Source organism: Cryptomeria japonica, chromosome 7 (assembly GCF_030272615.1).
Source record: "Cryptomeria japonica chromosome 7, Sugi_1.0, whole genome shotgun sequence".
NCBI lineage: Eukaryota > Viridiplantae > Streptophyta > Pinopsida > Cupressales > Cupressaceae > Cryptomeria > Cryptomeria japonica.
Genome location: NC_081411.1, coordinates 76,869,474 through 76,880,772, shown reverse-complemented (window position 1 = coordinate 76,880,772; position 11,299 = coordinate 76,869,474).

The window sequence follows — 11,299 nt, the reverse complement described above, 5'->3', positions numbered from 1 at the left end:
ATTCTCTATATAAGAGGATTCCTTCATCCTTATCAAGACTAATGAGCAATCTAGCAATCTGACAATATAGCATTGGGGCTTACTTTTTGCATTATAGCGTTCTTATCTTGCATTCATCATATTTTAAATCTTTAATAAATTATAGCTTCTTGTGTGAGCTTATGAGAGCCATATTATTTACATAAGATCCTGATTTAAGGAGTGCAATGGAGTAATTTTTAGTATGCATGTGTGTTTTAATTAGATTTTGGTTTGCATTGTGTGGATTTTGCAGGTACTCTATTGAGCATGCTGAAATAAATCTAGATCTTATCCCATAAGATCTCATATATAATCTCACCATATACAAGGATTGGTTTCAAGCCCCCTTCTTTACTACATGCTAGGTTTTCTATTGAATTCTTTTGTTCTTTTAATGTTCAACTCCCCACCTTTTTATCTCTATGTTTGTGAGGACCATGAGAGTTGTATGAGAAAATTAGGAGGGCACTGTGCTTCACTCACCCATCAAATAGTTTTCTTGGTCTACAAAGAGGAAACCTAATCCCAAAGTTCCATCCATCTTTTAAGAATTTCACTTCATACTGCTTCTTTCCAATAATTGAAGATACCAGTCCATCCCCAAAAACCTTATTGAAATTATAATCATTATTAAGTTTCATGTCTTTTGGTTTGTAAATAGCCAAGTGGCCCATCAAAAATAAGACTAAAGATTTCAAAAGAAGCTATTTCTTCATGCAATTTGAAGGTTTGTTGTAAAGGCAGAAAAAGTTTTACTTTTGTATAAAAGGGATTACTTACAATTGAATTAAATTAGAACAAATCTTATCAAAGCATCCGACCAACAATTGAACACTCACTAGAAAATAAATCAAAATGCAAACAAAAATGCTTTTTTGAATCCTCATATTTCATACACAACGATAATATTACTAGTTTATAGAATCTTAAGAAACTGAACAAAAATAAATAATCATAACTAAACAACATCAGAAAATAATATAGGGCAAAATAGACTTAGACTTGCTATTAATAAAATGTTAAGTAGATTTTAAGCTTACACCGTTGTCTTGTATTTAATCTTACCATCCAACCATTAACTTGCTTATACCTCCATACCAATGCATTTAGTTTCATTAGCTTACACTTCTGTCATGCTTTTTCTGCATTTTGAGATTGTTTCAAATTATAGTTTAATTAATTTCAATTATACATATTTTGAAAAATTTATAGTAAAACTATAACGAAAACTATAAAAATTAACGAAAACTATAAAAATTATTATTTGAATGTCTATAAATTGCATCATGTGGGGATGGAATTTTTGTCCACTTATTCTCCCAATGGTTATATTCTACAACCCCTCCATAACATGAATCATGATCCAACCAGTAAATTATTCCTCTGTAGTAAACTCGCCTCCCACAAACTCTAATGTTTTCACTACTAGATCTATATCTAAGCCAATAGAAATTGGTCGTCGAGTCCCAGATATCCATATTATAGCCCGCTACCATAACTAATTTGCCGGCGGAAGGATCGTATGCTTTTGCAATCGCTTCATTGGCTTTGAAATAAGGGATTCTTTTCAAGCACCTCCTCTTTTCGTCGCAAATGTAAAAGTAATAACCATGACGCAAACAAAACATGGTGTTGCATGCTAACTCTATGAAATAAGAGTATTCACCGACTTTATAAAAATCTCCACTTCCTTCCATTACCCATTAATATGACGAATGTATCTCACCTAAACTATTAGCATTACCGAATTTAAATAAAAAAGCAGAGGTGTAGGAAAGATGTATGTTTGGATATATTGTCTTCATGGTAGCATATAAGGACAACATCTCGCTCCATTCTTTCCACACAGTCCTCAATCTAACAAGGCTTCTTTTTGGGAGCATTGCTATAATATTCAATGCAATTTTAATCGGGTAGGTTTCGCCAAACTCCAATTTCCATCTTCATTTTTGCAATTAGCTATAGAAAAATTGCTACGTCTGGGATTTTTCCTACACGGCCCAAGCCATGTCTTAATAAAGCATTGAATGTGAGATTTCAAATGCAGGAGGCGACCTCACGTTACAATGCGACGTTTCAATGTTCTGTTTTTCTTCTTGCTAACTAAATGCAGGGGACGAAGTATTAGATTAATGGAACAAACAATCCCCATTGATTAATGCAGTTTAATCGATGAAAGTGTTTACACATAAATATATGTCATCCTATAAAAAGTATTTCAAGTTGCTGGAATAGATTATATCTCTATATAATAAAGAATAAAGACAATAAGAATGACTCCCCTTTACGATAGAACTAAAAATGTTAAACAAACAAGAAATTCTAAAATTGTTGTGTCAAAAGATTTAGGAATATTTAACAGACAGTGTGCATGGTGGCCACATTTCAATCAAAACCTTGGCAATCACATTTGAATGTTGTAAGCAGAATATTTAGGTACATCCAAGGAACACTCAACTATGGATTGTGGTACCCTAAACAAGGGTAATTCATCTTGGAAGCATACACTGATGCTGATCGGGCAGGTTGTATTGATGATCGGAAGAGCACAAGTGGTGGTGCATTCTTCCTAGGTGACCGGTTGGTCTCATGGCATAGAAAGAAGTAGGATTCAGTCTCTCTATCAATTGCTGAACCAGACTACATTGTTGCTATTACATGCTGCTCTCAGGTGCTTTGGACGATGCAGACCCTCAAAGATATACACATGGACACTACTGATCCTATTCTCTGTTGGTATTTTGGTATGGTTTTGTCATTGATATCAACACCTACTAAAACTCTGGTACTTTGAAGAATCAACAACATTCACCAGCAAGCAAGTGACTTTTGCATAGTCATAGGTATATGGTACACCAGCAGGATACAATGACCACCGGCGCTTGGAATGGTATGGAAGATGCTTGGGAATGTCGAAGACATCATTTGGACATCTAAACTTGGAGAATTGTTTATTGGCATATTCGTATTTGCATATTTGCTATTACCGGCAAATAGGTCCAGGGTATGCACTGACAGGTTTATCTTTTCCAGATCAGCATGACACACTATGAAGATGATTTATTATTGTTGTAAATGCATCAAGCCGACATGTTGAATCGGTTATTGCATCGGATATTGTATTATTTGTAAAATGATTTTTTTGTAATATCTTGTAGAGCCGACCTACTAAAATTGGTTTTAGGTTATGGTATAAATGTAAGATCTTATTTGTAAGATCGAATGTGGAATGCGAAAAAGAATTGTAAGAAGGTATATGCTAGAATAAGCAGAGCTATACACGCAGACATGACTTGAAGGTGAAGCTAGGTTTTTGTGAAAGCATATCAAAACTATACCGGTACTGAATCCAGCATATGAAGATGCTATTTTGAGCAGTACATCATTATTGGATTTGACCATCCAATTGTAGTCAATGTGACTCCCATTTTGTGTTTGAGTAGTGAGCTCTAGGCGCTTGGCCTTTCTGCATGTGCAAACCCCATTTGTATACACTTACTATCTACAGTAGTGTCATCTGATTGTGGGTAAGGTTTCCCACCATGGTTTTTCCCCTTATAGGGTTTCGATGTACAAATATTGGTGTTATGTGTTGTGGATGACTTTGTCTTTTTGTTTCATGCATTAATCTTTACCGATATTAGAATTATCTGATTAAACTGTCAACCGGTATAACAGACTGGTTCACCGGTATTAAGCAGTAAATTGGTTAAGTTGTTTTTTGTTTAAATTTATTTGACAACTAATTCATCCCCCCCCCCCCCCCCTCTCTCAGTTGTCTCCAGGACCTAACAATTGGTATTAGAGCCTAGTCCTCTTTTGCAGAAGTTTAACAGCTTGAGGAGATCCAATGTCTACTAACTATTTCAGGAAGGACAGTCCTAAACTTGATGGAACCAACTATGGCATATGGAAGATCAAAATGGAGACACATCTAAATTGCATTAGAAAAGACATCTGGGAAGTTACAAAGAAGGACTATACTGCTCCTACTCCCGGTCAGCCTAATCCTCCTACCTTGGGAAGAGATGAAAAAAATGATTGCAAAGCAAGAGAAGCACTTTTGAGTGCATTAACAGATTAGCAAATTATGGGATTATCAGACAGATCAACTGCTAAAGCTATTTGGGATCATTTGGAAACATTGAATGAAGGAGATTCCACAGTCAAAATTGCAAAACTTGAAAGCTTCCGAGTCAGGTATGAAAATCTAAAAAAGGAAGAAGATGAAAGGATTTCTATTTTTATGGAAAGAGTTAATGAAATTGTTCTGGGTATTAAATGTTGTGGAGGAACCTTAAATGAAGATGAAATTGTTTCCAAAGTTTTAAGAGGATTGCCACTAGCATATAAAATGAAGGTTACTGCTATAAATGAGTTAAGAACAATGCCTAATACATTGATTGGAAAACTTTCAGCCTTTGAAATTGAGGAATTTGGTCATGTTGCTACTATAAAGATAGATTTAGCCTTTAAAGCATCAACATCATCTACATCATCATTTGACAAATTTGATTGGAAATCCTTTTATGCAAGAGAACTTGAGGAAAGCAAGAGAGAGAATGAAGAACTTGAAGAGCTTGAAGCACTATTTGCAAGAAAAATGCCTAAAGGTCCAATTGGAAGTAAGTATGAAGGTAAAGCACCCTTTAAATATTTTAACTACAATAAGATTGGTCATATGGCTTCAAGATGCCCTGATAGACATGCTAGACTAAGAGAAGAAGCTAGAAGGACATACAAGCCTAACTCTAAATATCAGAGATACAGATTTAAGAAGAATAAAGACAAATCTTGTTACCTTGTTGGTGAAGGAGTGACTGATGATTCTGATGAGGATCCGACAAACAATGGATGGGTTTTGTTGCTACATCAGAAGATCAATGGATACCTATAGTCCAATCGGTAGAGCAGGCTTTGGTAGCTAGAATTGAAGTAAAGGATGAGTGGATCATTGTTTCAGGATGCTCACATCATATGACAAGAGATAAAGGTAAATTCTTGAACTTTCAAGAATATAATTCAGGCTTAGTGAGATTTGGAGATGATAAAGCTTGCCTAATCAAAGGTGAGGGTACAATATCTCTTGATGGTAAGAATAATACTAACAATGTTTACTATGTTGAAGGTTTAAAGCATAATCTTTTGAGTGTTGGTCAATTAGTTGAGAAAGGATTTCAGTTACAATTCAAAAATGGAAAATGGAAAATCATGAATAGAACTAGTTTAGAAATTGCAACCGGTAATCAGACTAGAGGTAATATCTTTCATTTGAATAATAGTGAAAAGACATGTTTGATTGCACACATTGATGAAAGTTGGCTATGACATAAGAGACTTTGTCATGTAAACTTTGATTGCATGGTAAAAATTAGTACTACTAAGGCAGTTAGAGATCCACCTAAAATTGTCAAACCTTACAATACAATATGTAAGGAATGTCAATTTGGAAAACAAGCTAGAGCTAGTTTCAAAAGTATTCCAAAAAAATTCAATAATGCTCTTGATTTAATTCATACTGATTTATGTGGTCTAGCTAGAACTAAAAGCTTAGAAGGCGAAAGATATTTCATGTTAATCATTGATGACTATTCTAGAATGTGTTGGGTTACTTTTCTCAGAGAAAAATTAGAAGCACTTGGAAAGTTTAAACTGTTCAAAGCAATGGTTGAAAATGAAACCGGTAAGAAAATAAAATGTCTAAGATCAGATCAACGAGGTGAATTTACATCTAAGGAATTTAATGCATTCTGTGAAGTGAATGAAATCAGAAGACAACTATCAGCACCTCGGACACCATAGCAAAATGGAGTTGTTGAAAGAAAAAACATAACTATCTTGGATGCAGCAAGAAGTATGTTATCTGAAGAAAACCTACCACATGTATATTGGAGAGAGGCAGTAGGTACAACGGTCTATACATTCAACAAAGTTCACATCAAAGGTATATCTATATTCGAGCTAACTCTGATACTAAACTAAGTAACGAAATTAATTAAAATTTATTTGCGGAAAACTAAATGATTTAATTTATTTTCTCATCAATCATAGTCAATAGTTTAATTTAATCAAACTCATTAAAAATAGTAGATGAAGATAAATTTAATCTCCTATAAGACTATATTGTCTAAAATCCATTTTTAAATCAATAATTAAAATAATCGATTAAAGTGTCAACTAATTTAGATAATTAATTTACACGGGCAAAATTAATTACGGGTAGCTATTAATCGACTTTAGAAAGCTAATTAAAAATTATTTTTCTAGCATCCATTCTAACCTCAAAATGAAAGGTGCTTAAATTAATCCCTTTTAAATCCAAGCTTAAAAGTAAATACTCTAATTAGATTAACTAAGGCACAATTAAGTATTTGCCACACTAAACAAATTTTAAAACATAAGGTTAGACATGGGCTCTGATTTTGCTTGTGCCCTTAGTTGGTGTGTGGTGTGTCGACCTTATGTTGTGTGCTTGTCCTCCTTGTTGTGTGTGTGTGATTGAACAAACCCTACTTGTGTGTAACGCGTGTGTTCACACCTTGTTGTCACCTTCTTGATGTGGGTGTTTTGGAATGCTTATATGTGCTTTATTTACCTATAGCGGTCTTGGTCTATGATTTCTCTTATTCTGAAAGAGAGTCATATGTACCTTCATTCTTGAATTGTTTTACTCTTTTGACTAATCCATCTGGGTTGGTTGGTATTGTCTTGAATCTAAAAGTACGAAATGTGCTTGTTATGGTTATGATCTATCTTAGTGTTGTCCACTTGAAGGACTACTATGGAAAATATTTACACTTCGTTTGAGTGGTTTAGCTTTATCCCTTCGGGGTTTCCTAGCGGGGCATTACAAAAGTTCACATCAAAGGTGAAACCGGTAAGACCCCTCATGAACTATGGTTTGGTATTACTCCTACTCTTAAATATTTCACAATTTTTTGAAGCAAATGTTATATTAGAACAGATGAATATATTGGGAAATTTGATCCTAGAAGTGATGAAGGAATATTTCTTGGTTATTCATCTAAGAGTAAAACATATAGATGTTTTAACAAAAGATTCCAAAAAATTGTTAAGAGTACAAATGTGAAGATTAATGAAGAATTTAGAGGAACTTCAAGGTACATAGATTCTGAACTGATAATAGAAATTCTAACAAATGAATCTACACTGAACCCACTAGTATAGAATGAAGATCCAGTTACACCGGTATCATCTGAAAATTCCACTATGACTCAGGAACAACAGCAAACAAAGACACCCCGGTATGTAAGATTGAATCATTCTGAAGATTAGATAATTGGAAACAAATATAAAGGAGTTATGACAAGAGGAATATTGGCAAATAAAGAGGCATGTCTTATTTCTCAAACTGAACCATCATCAGTTAATGAGGCATGTGAAGATAAATATTAGAGTAAAGCTATGGAAGAAGAATTAGAACAAATTGACAAGAATAACACTTGGACATTAGTTACCTGGCCTAAAGATAAAAATGTAATTGGAACAAAATGGGTATTCAGAAAGAAACTTAATAAAGATGGTAAGGTTATCAGAAATAAAGCAAGACTAGTGTGTAAGGGATATTTTTAGAAAGAAGGAATTGATTATAATGAAACCTTTGCACCGGTCGCTAGAATTGAGGCAGTCAGATTATTTTTGGCTTTTGCAGCACATAAGAACTATAAATTATATCAAATGGATATTAAATGTGTATTTCTGAAAAGAGATCTTGAAGAAGAAGTTTACATTGAACAACCTGATGGATTTTCTTTGACAGATAACAAAGATATGGTTTGCAGGTTAAGGAAAGCTTTGTATGGATTGAAGCAAGCTCCAAGAGCTTGGTATGCAAGATTGGATAAGTATCTTTTGAAGATTGGTTTTTCTAAAGGTAATGCTGACAGTAACTTATACTATAAAGTGACTAATGATGACATCTTGGCTATAGAAGTATTTGTTGATGATATAATCTTTGGAGGAGAAGATGGATTATGTAAAGACTTTTCTATTAAAATGCAACAAGAATTTGAAATGTCTATGATTGGTGAAATAAGATTCTTTTTAGGATTATAAATTTCACAGACTAACAAAAGTATATTCTTAAGTCAATCCAAATACTTAAAAGAGTTACTAAAGAAATTTGGGATGGAAAACTCTAAACTGGTAAGCACACCTATGGCTACAAATGACAAACTATCACTAAGGGATGAATCTACACCTATTAGTCCAACAAGGTACAAATATATCATAGGAGGTTTACTGTATTTGACACAAACCAGACTTGATATTATGAATGCAGTATGTATTGTTTCAAAATTTTAGACTAATCCTAGAGAAAATCATGAGTCAGCAGTAAAAAGGTTTTTTCGGTAATTAGAAGGCACTACAAATCTTGGATTATGGTATCTTAGAGATGAAAACTTTGAGCTATATGCATACACAAATGCAAATTGGGCAGGAGATGTGGATGATAGAAAAAGCACCACCAGCGGAGCAGTTTTTCTTGGAAGCAGATTAGTTTCTTGGTTAAGTAAGAAACAAAGTTGTACATCTTTATCAACAGCAGAATCAGAATATGTTGCAGCAACAACTAACTGTACACAAGTACTATGGCTTTAACAAATGTTAAAAGATATAAAGGTAAAGTGCAAGGAATGTATAACTATCTATTGTGCTAACACAACAGCAATTGATATATCTAAGAATCCAGTACTACATTCTAAAAAAAAACATATTTCCATCAAACTGAATTTTCTAAGGGAAAATGTTGAAGCAAAAGAAATAAAACTAGTTTATGTGAATACTAAAGAGCAGCTTGCAGATATTTTCACTAAACCTCTTCCTAAGGAGACTTTTGAATATCTTAGAGAAAAGCTTGGGGTCATACCCCCACCGGTAGATACTTAGAGAGTTGATATTTGTCATCAACCAGCAGAATTAACAGAGAAATCTTTTTACTCCAGCTTTGATGAGGAAGCTACTTCTCAGGAGGAGTAGTTGGTATACTAAGTTGGTTGGTATTTTGTATATGAGCTTAGTTTTGTTGTAACTTTGGCATTTGATGTCAAAGGGGGAGTGATATCTATGGAAAAACAGAAAAACCCAAGAAAACACATGTTACTCTTAGGGTGAGAAATTATTACGTTGGGAGAGTTTACTTATACTTTGGTAATTGTTGGTATTTTGGTATTTGGCATTTCTGTTTTGGCTCTTCGATGGTTTTTCCATCTTGTGTTTCCATCAATGCCAAAGAAGGAGATTGTTGGTATTCTGGTATGGTTTTGTTATTGATGTCAACACCTACTAAAACTCCGGTACTTTGGAGAATCAACAACATTCACTGACAAGCAAGTGACTTTTGCATAGTCATTGGTATATGGTACACCGGTAGGATACAATGACCAACAGAACTTGGAATGGAATGGAAAACGCTTGGGAATGTGAAAGACATCGTCTGGACATCTTAACTTGGAGAATTGTTTATTGCTATATTCATATTTGCATATTTGTTGTTACCGGCAAATAGGTCTAGGTTATGCACTAGCAGGTTTATCTTTTCCAAATGAACACGACACACTATGGAGATGATTTATTATTGTTGTAAATGCATCAAGCCGACATGTTGAATTGGTTATTGTATCGGATATTGTATTGTTTGTAAAATGATTTTATTGTAATATCTTGTAGAGCCAACCTACTAAAATTGGTCTTAGGTTATGGTATAAATGTAAGATCTTATTTGTAAGATCAAATGTGGAATGCGAAAAAGAATTGTAAGAAGGTATATGCGAGAATAAGCAAAGCTATACATGCAAACATCAATTGAAGGTGAAGCTAGGTTTTTGTGAAAGCATATGAGAACTACACCAGTACTGAATCCAGCATATGAAGATGCTATTTTGAGCAGTACATCCTTATTGGATTTGACCATCCAATTGTAGTCAGTGTGACTCCCATTTTGTGTTTGAGCAGTGAGCTTTAGGCGCTTGGTCTTTCTGCATTTGTAGACCCCATTTGTATATACTTACTATTTGCAGTAGTATCATTTGATTGTGGGTAAGGTTTCCCACCGTGGTTTTTCCCCTTACAGTGTTTCCACGTACAAATATTGGTGTTATGTCTTGTGGATGACTTTGTCTTTTTGTTTCATGCATTAATATTTACCGATATGACAATTATCTGATAAAACTGTCAACCAGTATAACAGACTGGTTCATCGGTATTAAGTAGTAAATTGGTTATGTTATTTTTGGTTTTAATTTATTTGACAACTGATTCATCCCCCCTCTCAGTTGTCTTCGGGACCTAACATTCTCATCCGGTGTAATAATTCGAGTTCCATCAACATACCAAAGAATCCATTGATGCATTCCAGGACAAAGCACATTTCTATCAAGTATCATTTTCTCAAAGAGAGGGTTTGAGAACAAGAAGCAAGGATGGATTATGTTCCTACCAGAGAACAAGTAGCAGACATTTTCACCAAGCCATTGTCGGTAAGCACTTTTGAGTACCTAAGACACAAGTTGGGAGTTGTGTTAACTGCCTTATGCACTTCAGTAAGGAAGGATTTATATGGTTCGGGGGGAGTTAATAGAGGAATCTATAACTCTTGAACCATATCTCAGTACTGACTACAATAACTAGTAGAAGTCTAAGGGGGAGTGGACAATACCCTTTGTCATTGTGTCAAAGGGGGGAATCTACCAATATGAAGTGTCTTGCAGTAAGTTGACATCAATGCCAAAGGGAGAGATTGTTGGCATTATTTGCATTAATTTGTCATTGATGTCAAATTGGTTTGACAAGGTCACCGATAAGTAAGAATTGGTGACTGATACAAGAAGAGAAACACATATGATGACAATGCACATGTGAGTGAGTTGACAGAAGGAAGGCTACCGGTACACATGAATTGCATTATCCATCAGTAAAGAAGGATTACCTGTAAGGCACAAACCAAGATGAAGGTAGGTTGCTAGCTTGTGATGAAGAGGCGAAATGATAAAAGAATCACAACACTTTGTGAGCAGCACATAGAAGTTACCATAATGAAAGGCAAGCTGAATCATCAAGAGGATGTGCTGCTAGTATAGAGGATGTTTGTTGGTCATATCGGTAAGGTGAACTAAGCCGGTAGTCAACCTTGGTCAACAAAGAATGAAAAACCAATGTAGGAATCCAAGAAGAGGTGGATGTCGACAAGGATAATAGCTGGATGCCAGGTGCTAATATTATATAGGTCTGTGGAGTGTTCATCGACGTAAAAAATCAA